This window comes from Mobula hypostoma, chromosome 4 (genome assembly GCF_963921235.1).
Source record: "Mobula hypostoma chromosome 4, sMobHyp1.1, whole genome shotgun sequence".
Classification (NCBI taxonomy): Eukaryota; Metazoa; Chordata; class Chondrichthyes; order Myliobatiformes; family Myliobatidae; genus Mobula; species Mobula hypostoma.
Window position 1 is genome coordinate 204,552,928 of NC_086100.1, and position 6,000 is coordinate 204,558,927.

The window sequence follows — 6,000 nt, forward strand, 5'->3', positions numbered from 1 at the left end:
TCTCAGGACCACACAAGCCTCTCCACCGCAACAAGGTGACAATCCACGGAGAAGTTACCTTATCAACACTTTTGAAAGTACCCAGACCTTATGAATCTTCTGGAGGGGGTGGGGGCTGTCTTCGGAAAACTCACAGTCTCTTCCTGATATATTTCTCTCATCCTCCTCCCATTCCTTGCTTCCTCGATTCTCTATTTCCCAGGCAGATCAGAATAACTATTCAGCTGGGCTTTCCCTTGGTTTGACCACTCTGACGGGCAACTCTCTGTTTTTCATGTCTGTAGTCGCCTCTTGCACTGTCTGATACAGTTGCGTTCCGTTGTTGTAAAATACTCGCAGTTTAGCGGGGTACGGGGTTTGGAATTTAATCTTTTCTTGCTTTAATGTTGTTTCACCTCCGAGTATTCCTTCTGTTTCTGCAGAACCGCTGGGGGGTAATCTTGGTCGAAATATATTAATTTCCCGTCCAAAAAGCACCCTCTTCTTTCCCCAGGCCCAGAATCTCTGCCTTGGTATTATATCGAAGGATTCAAATTACTACTGAGCGTGCTTTATCCTCTCTGTTTCCAGAAGGCCTCAGGACAAGCCGCAATGCGCTCTCTCAATTTCAAGCTCCATAGTCGGAGGAATCTCAAGCGCGTCCCTCAGCAACTTTTCTACAAAATCCATCATAGACAACCCCTCCGCTCCTTCAGGAACATTGTATATTCTGATATGTTTCCGTCGTGATCGATGATGTAATTGTCTTGTGATGGGGGGGGGGTGAGGTCACGTGATGATCGATTTCGAGATAAAAGAGGAAGGCGGGAAACTATTGCGCAGTTTGTTTAAGGAGTTAGGTGGAGAAGAGACCGGTGGTGTTTTCGCTAACCATCGTGGTTAAGTTTACTGGGAAGAATAAGAAAGAGAGTGAGAGTGAAGAAATGCCCAGCTTCAATCGAGACCCAGAAGTGCAGGAAAGTCTGTGACTGGCATTTGATTCCGTGGCACGCAATTTTGGCTGAGTTCCGACATAGTTGGATATTGTTGTGTGGTAACCACATTTGGGAAAGGCTAGTCAATGTGAGAAATTACTACATTCGGCGGAAGTGCTCCTTGGGGGCAAGGAATTTCTCGGCGGAAATCTGCATCGGCTGATTCGTCTTTCTGGTAATCGCTGGTATTTGGAAAGTCTGTCCTCTCGTCAACTTCGTAAATCATGGACTGCTTGAACTAACATTATAAGACTGTGTTTGAGTAAGATCTGCTAAGAATTTGCTAAGTTTCGATGTTGAACTGTTGATCGCTATAGACGCTTAGCACTGTTAACTACCGTTTTAGTTAGTTGTTAGTCTTCACTAAGTAGGACATAAATAATCTTCCAGAATAGTAGGGGACAGAGGGTCCAGTGAGATGGAGGGACTGAGTGAAATACATGTTAGTAGGGAAGTGGTGTTAGGTAAATTGAAGGGATTAAAGGCAGATAAATCCCCAGGGCCAGATGGTCTGCATCTCAGAGTGCTTAAGGAAGTAGCCCAAGAAATAGTGGATGCATTACTGATAATTTTTCAAAACTCGTTAGATTCTGGACTAGTTCCTGAGGATTGGAGGGTGGCTAATGTAACCCCACTTTTTAAAAAAGGAGGGAGAGAGAAACCAGGGAATTATAGACCGGTTAGCCTAATGTCGGCGGTGGGGAAACTGCTGGAGTCAGTTATCAAAGATGTGATAACAGCACATTTGGAAAGTGGTGAAATCATCGGACAAAGTCAGCATGGATTTGTGAAAGGAAAATCATGTCTGATGAATCTCATAGAATTTTTTGAGGATGTAACTAGTAGAGTGGATAGGGAAGAACCAGTGGATGTGGTATATTTGGATTTTCAAAAGGCTTTTGACAAGGTCCCACACAGGAGATTAGTGTGCAAACTTAAAGCACACGGTATTGGGGGTAAGGTATTGATGTGGATAGAGAATTGGTTAGCAGACAGGAAGCAAAGAGTGGGAATAAACGGGACCTTTTCAGAATGGCAGGCAGTGACTACTGGGGTACCGCAAGGCTCAGTGTTGGGACCCCAGTTGTTTACAATATATATTAATGACTTGGATGAGGGAATTAAATGCAGCATCTCCAAGTTTGCAGATGACGCGAAGCTGGGCGGCAGTGTTAGCAGTGAGGAGGATGCTAAGAGGATGCAGGGTGACTTGGATAGGTTGGGTGAGTGGGCAAATTCATGGCAGATGCAATTTAATGTGGCTAAATGTGAAGTTATCCACTTTGGTGGCAAAAATAGGAAAACAGATTATTATCTGAATGGTGGCCGATTAGGAAAAGGGGAGTTGCAACGAGACCTGGGTGTCATTATACACCAGTCATTGAAAGTGGGCATGCAGGTACAGCAGGCGGTGAAAAAGGCGAATGGTATGCTGGCATTTATAACGAGAGGATTCGAGTACAGGAGCAGGGAGGTACTACTGCAGTTGTACAAGGCCTTGGCGAGACCACACCTGGAGTATTGTGTGCAGTTTTGGTCCCCTAATCTGAGGAAAGACATTCTTGCCATAGAGGGAGTACAAAGAAGGTTCACCAGATTGATTCCTGGGATGGCAGGACTTTCATATGAAGAAAGACTGGATGAACTAGGCTTGTACTCGTTGGAATTTAGAAGATTGAGGGGAGATCTGATTGAAACGTATAAAATCCTAAAGGGATTGGACAGACTAGATACAGGAAGATTGTTCCCGATGTTGGGGAAGTCCAGAACGAGGGGTCACAGTTTGAGGGTAAAGGGGAAGCCTTTTAGGACTGAGATTAGGAAAAACTTCTTCACACAGAGAGTGGTGAATCTGTGGAATTCTCTGCCACAGGAAACAGTTGAGGCCAGTTCATTGGCTATATTTAAGAAGGAGTTAGATAAGGCCCTTGTGGCTACGGGGGTCAGGGGGTATGGAGGGAAGGCTGGTGCAGGGTTCTGAGTTGGATGATCAGCCATGATCATAATAAATAGCGATGCAGGCTCGAAGGGCCGAATGGCCTACTCCTGCACCTATTTTCTATGTTTCTATGTTTATTTTTGTGTGTTTTGAGTTGAGGTTAATAAATAACGTTGCTTATTCATAACAACCCAACTCAAATTCACATCTATTGCTGCTGGTCAGTTTCAAAGTCGAAGTCGAAATCTATATCGTAACACCTGTGCCCTGCACCTTGGGTGTAACTCACCTCTCTTCATGTCATATCTATCACCCGGTCCACCTCCCGGATGATCTGAAATCTATCGATTTCCAGCTCCAACTCCTTAAAGTGCAGGGTTACAAGCTGCGGCAGATTGCACTTCTTGTAGGTGAGGGGATCAGGGACAGTGGAGGTCTCCCTACCTTCCCACCAATGTCCCCTCTAATTTGTAATGTCCAGTGTGCACATCAATGTTGTACTGTGCATTTTTAACCCAGTGGCAACATGTGCACAGTGAATTTTAAATATAGAGGTATTCATTTTACCAGCTAGCAAATCACTGTCGATAGGAACTTCAATTTCCTCTCGGTTCGATCGAGTTCATCTGCACTCTCACACAACCTATGTAGCAGGCCTGTAATGGGTAATGAAGGATTTTCTCACCAGAGCTTTTGCACATTGTCCATATGTGGTTTGCTTCCTAAATTTTGCTTTAAAAAGTCAGTTTTCCAAATATCAGTCCACTTTTTCCCACTTGTAAATTCTCCAGCAACTTTTACACACAGGTAACACCAGTTTCTGTATCGGACATAAATATTTCCCCTGGACCCTCCAGAGGAATTGAGGATACATAAACAAATCATTTCGAACTATGTAACCTCTGGCTGAAAGAATAATTGGGACTGAATCAGAATTTTTGAACTGAAGTAAACTCTGTCTTCAGCGGTTAGCTAACACAGGCTCATTACCAGTTCCCTGCGACTTGCAGAGAGAGACACTGCGAGCTGATAACATTTTACATTGTACCCTCGTTAATTGATAACACAATACATTGTAAACACGAGGAATTCTGCAGATGCTGGAAATTCAAGCAACACACAGCAAAGTTGCTGGTGAACGCAGCAGGCCAGGCAGCATCTCTAGGAAGAGATACAGTGGACGTTTCAAGCCGGGACCCTTCGTCAGGACTAACTGAAGGAAGAGTGAGTAAGGGATTTGAAAGTTGGAGGGGGAGGGGGAGATCCAAAATGATAGGAGAAGACAGGAGGGGGAGGGATGGAGCCAAGAGCTGGACAGGTGATTGGTAAAAGCGATATGAGAGGATCATGGGACAGGAGGCCCAGGGAGAAAGACAAGGGGGGGAGGGAACCCAGAGGATGGGCAAGGGGTATAGTCAGAGGGACAGAGGAGGAAAAAGGAGAGAGAGAGAAAGAATGTGTGTATAAAAATAAATAACGGATGGGGTACGAGGGGGAGGTGGGGCATTAGCGGAAGTTAGAGAAGTCGATGTTCATGTCATCAGGTTGGAGACTACCCAGACAGAATATAAGGTGTTGTTCCTCCAACCTGAGTGTGGCTTCATCTTTACAGTAGAGGAGGCCGTGGATACACATGTCAGAATGGGAATGGGATGTGGAATTAAAATGTGTGGCCACTGGGAGATCCTGCTTTCTCTGGCGGACAGAGCATAGGTGTTCAGCAAAACGATCTCCCAGTATGCGTCAGGTCTCGCCAATCTATAGCAGGCCACATCGGGAGCACCGGGTGCAGTATATCACCCCAGTCGACTCACAGCTGAAGTGTCGCCTCACCTGGAAGGATTATACATTGTAACCTCGTTTGAGTAAAGGGAGGAGGGCTCGCCGAAAAGGACAGGAATGAACTTCTGTCTGTAATTAAGTCAGGGTCCTGCAAAGGGAATAACTGATGGGGACTCGACAGTACATCCATCTGTAATTAAAAACTTGATTTAGTGAACTCTCTTATCTACGTAATTAAGTTTTGCACCAACAGACTTGGTGGGCATACCAGTTCAAATAACATCCTGCAATCATAATGTATGTATCATACTATGTATAAATATACGGCTGTAACCTGACTAATTCAGTCCACTTATAAGATGGTAGCAGTGCTTACGTGCGTTCGCTTTGGCAACTGGGTCTCTAACTCCTGCAGGAGAATGCGCAATAAACTGCGGTGACGATAAGAAGGTCCTCTCCCGAGTTTTATTCAGATTCAACTTTAACATCTGGCGTCACGAACAGGATCCCGATATTGGGAGTACCAAGCAGGCCCCCTGGTAGCAGCAGAGATACAGAGGAGCAGATTAGGAGGCAGATTTTGGAAAGGTGCAAAAATAACAGGGTTGTTATCATGGGTGACTTTAACTTCCCTAATATTGATTGGCACCTGATTAGTTCCAAGGGTTTAGATGGGGCAGAGTTTGTAAAGTGTGTACAAGACGGTTTCCTGTTACAGTATGTGGACAGGCTGACTAGGGGGAAAGCCATACTAGATCTAGTACTAGGTAGTAATGAACCGGGTCAGGTCTCAGATCTCTCAGTGGGTGAGCATCTGGGGGAGTGATCACTGCTCCCTGGCCTTTAGCATTATCATGGAAAAGGATACAATCAGAGAGGACAGGAAAATTTTTAATTGGGGAAGGGTAAATGATGAGGCTATATGGCTAGAACTTGCGGGTGTGAATTGGGATGATGGTTTTGCAGGGAAATGTACTATGGACATGTGGTCGATGTTTAGAGATCTCTTGCAGGATGTTAGGGATAAATTTGTCCCGGTGAGGAAGATAAAGAATGGTTGGGTGAAGGAACCATGGGTTACAAGTGAGGTGGAAAATCTAGTCAGGTGGAAGAAGGCAGCGTACATAAGGTTTAGGAAGCAAGGATCAGATGGGTCTATTGAGGGATATAGGGAAGCAAGAAAGGAGATTAAGAAGGGGCTGAGAAAAGCAAGAAGGGGGCATGAGAAGGCCTTGGCAAGCAGGGTAAAGGAAAACCCCAAGGCATTCTTCAATTATGTGAAGAAAAAAAGGATGACAGGATTGA